Source organism: Oncorhynchus keta, chromosome 34 (genome assembly GCF_023373465.1).
Source record: "Oncorhynchus keta strain PuntledgeMale-10-30-2019 chromosome 34, Oket_V2, whole genome shotgun sequence".
Lineage (NCBI taxonomy): Eukaryota > Metazoa > Chordata > Actinopteri > Salmoniformes > Salmonidae > Oncorhynchus > Oncorhynchus keta.
Genome location: NC_068454.1, coordinates 6,165,145 through 6,173,623, shown reverse-complemented (window position 1 = coordinate 6,173,623; position 8,479 = coordinate 6,165,145). Strand labels below are relative to the sequence as shown.

General features: G+C 36.5%; 1 pseudogene; it reads left to right on the top strand.

Annotated features, from left to right (window-relative positions):
* Positions 1 to 344: 344 nt before the first annotated feature.
* LOC127914851 (involucrin-like) overlaps positions 345 to 8,479 on the top strand; it is a 151,442-nt pseudogene continuing 143,307 nt past the window's right edge.

Sequence of the window (8,479 nt, the reverse complement as noted above, 5' to 3'; positions counted from 1 at the left end):
TGAATGCCTGTTTGCAGATCTTACCAGTTACAAAACAAGAGCAAATTTAATTTTTAATACCAATCGAGGGAACATATGGAAAAAGGTTATTTGCAACCATTTCCCTTTCTCAAAAAAAGAGGGGCATCAGCCAAGGATGTCAGATCAGCATTTTTGAAGAAGCTGACCAGAGCAACACATATCAAACAGTAAACTTATATAATAATGGAACTGTATTGATACAAGGCAATGATTCAAGCCTCCAGGCTTTTGAGAATAAGTTTGCTACCCTAAAAGCAGACGCTGACATCATCTCAGAAACTGAGGAAAAAGTCAAGGAGGCAGATGGAGAAAAGCAGACCCCAATGGTCTCTGTGACCCAGCAGGAAGCCCTCCATGTCCCTTTACCTACCTCACCTGCAGCAGACAGAGCCAAGGACATGCCTACAACACCAAGAACACCTGCTATGCAACGTTTCCACAACACCCTCTCTCTAGTCGAAGCAGAGGTCATAGAACTCAGAGAGAACAAGCTTCAAGAGGACACTGTCCAGAAACTGAAAGAAGAGATGAAACAGTTCAGGGAGGAGAGCAGAGCATCTATTGCTAAATTAGAAAGCAGAATGGACAAACTGAGTCAGACAAATGATGACCTCAGAGACCATCTGAGCACAACAAGAAAGGAGCTCGAACAAAAAGAGAGGTACATTGACACCCTCAACCGGCAGAGAGTCATTGTGTCCTCTGCATCTAGAGAACATGTCCACCAGCTTGGTACAACACAAGCAGAACCTGAGACCAGCATGGCCTCCACCACACAGCCTGATGACACTGCACCAGCCTACCAGTCTGCTCCAGCCCAGGCCAGAATACTGCAGCCTCCCAGTCTGCTCCAGCCCAGGTCAGCCTCCCACTGCTCAACCTACCAGCCTCTCAGTCTGCTCCAGCCCAGGCCAGAATACCAGCCTCCCAGTCTGCTCCAGCCCAGGTCAACCTACCAGCCTCCCAGTCTGATCCAGCCCAGACAATCACCCACAGCTGCAATCCTAATTGATTCAAATGGGAAGTTCTTAGTCCAGGAAAGATTATTCCCTAAACACCAGGTGTATAAGTTCTGGTGTCCTACAACTGAGAGTGCAATGCAGCTACTCAGTCAGACCAGGATTGACACCCCTGACAACATCATCATCCACACTGGCACAAACGACCATGCCAAAGGTGAAAATGTGCCTGGGGCAGTGAGAAGAGTGGCAGAACGGGCACAGGCTATGTTCCCAACAACCAATATAGTTGTGTCCAGCCTCCTACCAAGAAAAGACTTCCCAGGACAGTTGATGGACAAAATAAATCAACAGATCACTGTGGACTGTGCCTCACTGCTCAATGTCAGAACGGCTCACCACCCCACTCTGACATGTCAACACTTATATGATAATATACATCTGGATCAGGACAGTATCAGAACCTTTGCCAAGGACCTAAAAGATGCAACACTTGGCAGGGACCCACACACCCATCACCCCAGCAACAGAGGTCCCCCGCCCCACCTTCTGAAACAACAGTACCTCCACCATCCCGAGGAGAAAAGAGCCAGACATGGCTTATTACAGCACAGCTCTACTAGACCAGGCCCAACACAGCACATATTTACCAGACCAGACCCGCCTCAGGACAGCACAACTAGACCCGTCCCATCACAACACAGCTCTACTAGACCAGGCCCAACACAGCACATATTTACCAGACCAGACCCGCCTCAGGACTGCACAACTAGACCACCAGGGAAGTAGACCACATGATGCAGTCCACACCATGTATCAGTCAGATCGTCAGCCTACATATGCTGAGGTAACCTCTGGCAGAAGACCCCTAGAACAATCAGAGATAGGAGAGGTGCGCCAACTACTGCAACTAATATGCAGACTACTGTGCTAGACAGACCCTTTAATTCACACACGGGCATGCACACGCACACACACAGGGTTGCAGATTGCATTGTACTTATTTTATGTGCAATCTTAATCCATTCTTATTCATTTGTTTACAAATATTCCTAAATGTATTGACACCGGTATTATAATAATTATTATATGTAATGGTGTGTGTGTGTGTGTGTGTGTGTGTGTGTGTGTGTGTATATGTATGTATGTGTGTATATGTATATGTATATATATATATATGTGTGTATGTATATTGTATGTGTGTGTGTGTGTGTGTGTGTGTGTGTGTGTGTGTGTGTGTGTGTGTGTATATGTATGTATGTATGTGTGTGTGTGTGTGTATGCGTGTGTGTATATGTATGCATGTGTGTGTATATATATATATATATGCATGTGTGTGTATGTATGCGTGTGTGTATGTATGTATGCGTGTGTGTATGTATGTATGTATGCGTGTGTGTATGCATGTATGCGTGTGTGTATGCATGTATGCGTGTGTGTATGCATGTATGCGTGTGTGTATGCATGTATGCATGTGTGTATGTATGTATGTATATATATGTATATATATATGCATATGTGTATGTATGCGTGTGTGTATGTATGTATGCGTGTCTGTATGTATGTATGCGTGTCTGTATGTATGTATGCGTGTCTGTATGTATGTATGCGTGTCTGTATGTATGTATGCGTGTGTGCGTGCATACATGCATATATATATAGTTTTTTTTCGATGTACTTTACTCAAACCAGTGAATATCACTTATTATAAATGAGATCATTAATTATCAGCTCTTGGAATATCCAGGGCCTATACTCTTCACATTTTGGTTATAAAACAACAAATCCAGAATTGATTAAAAACATCAAGGGACAGGACATCATAATCCTAATGGAAACATGGTGTCGTGGAGACATAGATACTCAGTGTCCCTCAGGCTATAGAGAAAGTTTACTACCATCAATCAAACATAAAAATGTTAAACGGGGTCGAGACTCAGGTGGAATCATCATTTGGCATAAGCAGGACTTAGCACTGAATGAAATGAAAAAAGGTACCACTCACATTTGGCTAAAACTTAACAAAGGTTCAATCTATTGTGACAATGATGTTTACATATGTGCAGCTTATGCTCCTCCTTCAGATTCATCATATTATGATGATCAGTTTTTTGACAATCTCCAGACAGAAATCATTACATTTCAGGCACAGGGTAAAGTGCTTCTTTGTGGAGATTTCAATGCAAGAACAGGTTATGAGCCTGACGACACTGATACGGGAGGTAACCACCACATATTTGGACACCCCTCCTTGTACAGTAGCCCTATTATAAATAATAGAAACAGTCCTGACCAAATACTGAACAAAAATGGAAAAGAGTTAGTACATCTCTGTCGAGCCTTAGGCCTGTACATGCTTAATGGTAGAATCAGAGGGGACTCTTTAGGTCAGTTTACTTACTGCTCAGGTCTTGGGACAAGTGTAGTCGATTTTGCCATCACTGACATTGACCCCTCCTCCATTAGTGCATTCACTGTCAGACCACAGACACCATTGTCAGATCACAGTCAGATCAACGTGTTTCTGAAGAAATTAACCGGCAATATTCATTCAAAAAAACAGCCCAATAAACTTTACAACATAAACCAATCATACAGATGGGCTCCAATCAGTGCAGAGACATTCATTGAAACATTGAACTCAAATGAAATAATGAACTCTATACAGTTTTTCAATAACTCACAGTACCAAAACAATAAAGATGGTGTCAATTCAGCTACCCAAAACATCAACTGCATATTCCAAAAAGCAGCATTGAAAGCAAATTTGAGAAAACCAAAGCAATGCAACATCAGAAGCAAAAATCAAAATGTTTCTGACAAATTGTTTGATAATGAATGTAAAACAATTAGAAAACACCTAAGACAAATGTCAAACAAAAAACATAAGCAGCAAAACAACCCAGAGCTACGATATGAATACTGTGAAACTCTGAAACAGTAGAAACAAACACTGAAATGCAAGAAATTGAATTATACCAACAAGACACTTGATGAAATTGAAAACGCAATTGACCAAAATCAGTTCTGGGACATGTGGAACAATTTAAGCACAACAAAGCCACAAGTCATACAAGATGTGGGAATTTGGAAAACTTATTTTGATAATCTATACAAAAACATCCCACAAAACGACTTACAACAGAACCACAACAGAAGCAATTAGAAATTAAAGAAAAATTGAACATCCTTGAATCAGTCATTAAAAACAACCAAAATCCATTAGATTACCCAATAACCCAACAATAACTAAATGAAAAGCTCAAATCCATTAGATTACCCAATAACCCAACAATAACTAAATGAAAAGCTAAAATCCATTAGATTACCCAATAACCCAACAAGAACTAAATGAAAAGCTCAAATCCATTAGATTACCCAATAACCCAACAAGAACTAAATGAAAAGCTCAAATCCATTAGATTACCCAATAACCCAACAAGAACTAAATGAAAAGCTCAAATCTATTAGATTACCCAATAACCCAACAAGAACTAAATGAAAAGCTCAAATCCATTAGATTACCCAATAACCCAACAAGAACTAAATGAAAAGCTCAAATCCATTAGATTACCCAACAAGAACTAAATGAAAAGCTCAAATCCATTAGATTACCCAATAACAACTAAATGAAAAGCTCAAATCCATTAGATTACCCAATAACCCAACAAGAACTAAATGAAAAGCTAAAATCCATTAGATTACCCAATAACCCAACAACCCAACAATAACTAAATGAAAAGCTCAAATCCATTAGATTACCCAATAACCCAACAAGAACTAAATGAAAAGCTCAAATCCATTAGATTACCCAATAACCCAACAATAACTAAATGAAAAGCTCAAATCCATTAGATTACCCAACAACCCAACAAGAACTAAATGAAAAGCTCAAATCCATTAGATTACCCAATAACCCAACAAGAACTAAATGAAAAGCTCAAATCCATTAGATTACCCAATAACCCAACAAGAACTAAATGAAAAGCTCAAATCTATTAGATTATCCAATAACCCAACAAGAACTAAATGAAAAGCTCAAATCCATTAGATTACCCAATAACCCAACAAGAACTAAATGAAAAGCTCAAATCTATTAGATTACCCAATAACCCAACAAGAACTAAATGAAAAGCTCAAATCTATTAGATTACCCAATAACCCAACAAGAACTAAATGAAAAGCTCAAATCTATTAGATTACCCAATAACCCAACAAGAACTAAATGAAAAGCTCAAATCCATTAGATTACCCAACAAGAACTAAATGAAAAGCTCAAATCCATTAGATTACCCAATAACAACTAAATGAAAAGCTCAAATCCATTAGATTACCCAATAACCCAACAAGAACTAAATGAAAAGCTCAAATCTATTAGATTACCCAATAACCCAACAAGAACTAAATGAAAAGCTCAAATCCATTAGATTACCGAATAACCCAACAAGAACTAAATGAAAAGCTCAAATCCATTAGATTACCCAACAAGAACTAAATGAAAAGCTCAAATCCATTAGATTACCGAATAACCCAACAAGAACTAAATGAAAAGCTCAAATCCATTAGATTACCCAATAACAACTAAATGAAAAGCTCAAATCCATTAGATTACCCAATAACCCAACAAGAACTAAATGAAAAGCTAAAATCCATTAGATTACCCAATAACCCAACAACCCAACAATAACTAAATGAAAAGCTCAAATCCATTAGATTACCCAATAACCCAACAATAACTAAATGAAAAGCTAAAATCCATTAGATTACCCAATAACCCAACAATAACTAAATGAAAAGCTCAAATCCATTAGATTACCCAACAACCCAACAAGAACTAAATGAAAAGCTCAAATCCATTAGATTACCCAATAACCCAACAAGAACTAAATGAAAAGCTCAAATCCATTAGATTACCCAATAACCCAACAAGAACTAAATGAAAAGCTCAAATCCATTAGATTACCCAATAACCCAACAAGAACTAAATGAAAAGCTCAAATCTATTAGATTATCCAATAACCCAACAAGAACTAAATGAAAAGCTCAAATCTATTAGATTACCCAATAACCCAACAAGAACTAAATGAAAAGCTCAAATCTATTAGATTACCCAATAACCCAACAAGAACTAAATGAAAAGCTCAAATCTATTAGATTACCCAATAACCCAACAAGAACTAAATGAAAAGCTCAAATCTATTAGATTACCCAATAACCCAACAAGAACTAAATGAAAAGCTCAAATCCATTAGATTACCCAACAAGAACTAAATGAAAAGCTCAAATCCATTAGATTACCCAATAACAACTAAATGAAAAGCTCAAATCCATTAGATTACCCAATAACCCAACAAGAACTAAATGAAAAGCTCAAATCTATTAGATTACCCAATAACCCAACAAGAACTAAATGAAAAGCTCAAATCCATTAGATTACCGAATAACCCAACAAGAACTAAATGAAAAGCTCAAATCCATTAGATTACCCAACAAGAACTAAATGAAAAGCTCAAATCCATTAGATTACCGAATAACCCAACAAGAACTAAATGAAAAGCTCAAATCCATTAGATTACCCAATAACAACTAAAAATGAAAAGCTCAAATCCATTAGATTACCCAATAACCCAACAAGAACTAAATGAAAAGCTAAAATCCATTAGATTACCCAATAACCCAACAATAACTAAATGAAAAGCTCAAATCCATTAGATTACCCAATAACCCAACAATAACTAAATGAAAAGCTAAAATCCATTAGATTACCCAATAACCCAACAATAACTAAATGAAAAGCTCAAATCCATTAGATTACCCAACAACCCAACAAGAACTAAATGAAAAGCTCAAATCCATTAGATTACCCAATAACCCAACAAGAACTAAATGAAAAGCTCAAATCCATTAGATTACCCAATAACCCAACAAGAACTAAATGAAAAGCTCAAATCTATTAGATTACCCAATAACCCAACAAGAACTAAATGAAAAGCTCAAATCTATTAGATTACCCAATAACCCAACAAGAACTAAATGAAAAGCTCAAATCTATTAGATTACCCAATAACCCAACAAGAACTAAATGAAAAGCTCAAATCTATTAGATTACCCAATAACCCAACAAGAACTAAATGAAAAGCTCAAATCTATTAGATTACCCAATAACCCAACAATAACTAAATGAAAAGCTCAAATCCATTAGATTACCCAATAACCCAACAATAACTAAATGAAAAGCTCAAATCCATTAGATTACCCAATAACCCAACAATAACTAAATGAAAAGCTCAAATCCATTAGATTACCCAATAACCCAACAAGAACTAAATGAAAAGCTCAAATCCATTAGATTACCCAATAACAACTAAATGAAAAGCTCAAATCCATTAGATTACCCAATAACCCAACAAGAACTAAATGAAAAGCTCAAATCCATTAGATTACCCAATAACCCAACAAGAACTAAATGAAAAGCTCAAATCTATTAGATTACCCAATAACCCAACAAGAACTAAATGAAAAGCTCAAATCCATTAGATTACCCAATAACCCAACAAGAACTAAATGAAAAGCTCAAATCCATTAGATTACCCAATAACCCAACAAGAACTAAATGAAAAGCTCAAATCCATTAGATTACCCAATAACCCAACAAGAACTAAATGAAAAGCTCAAATCCATTAGATTACCCAATAACCCAACAATAACTAAATGAAAAGCTCAAATCCATTAGATTACCCAATAACCCAACAATAACTAAATGAAAAGCTCAAATCCATTAGATTACCCAATAACCCAACAATAACTAAATGAAAAGCTCAAATCCATTAGATTACCCAATAACAACAAGAACTAAATGAAAAGCTCAAATCCATTAGATTACCCAATAACCCAACAAGAACTAAATGAAAAGCTCAAATCCATTAGATTACCCAATAACCCAACAAGAACTAAATGAAAAGCTCAAATCTATTAGATTACCCAATAACCCAACAAGAACTAAATGAAAAGCTCAAATCCATTAGATTACCCAATAACAACAAGAACTAAATGAAAAGCTAAAATCCATTAGATTACCCAGTAACCCAACAAGAACTAAATGAAAAGCTCAAATCCATTAGATTACCCAATAACCCAACAATAACTAAATGAAAAGCTCAAATCCATTAGATTACCCAATAACCCAACAATAACTAAATGAAAAACCAAATCCATTAGATTACCAATGACAACAATATAACTTCAAATGAAAACAAATCCATTAGATTACCCAATAACCCAACAAGAACTAAATGAAAAGCAAATCGTGCGTTACCATGTAAACTAGTAGCTCAAATCCAAATAGATTACTAATAACTAACAAGACTAAATGAAAAGCTCAAATCCATTAGATTACCCAATAACCCAGCAAGAACTGAAATAGAAAAGCTCAAATCTATTAGATTGCAATAACCCAACAAGAACTAAATAAACTCAAATCCATTAGATTACCCAATAAC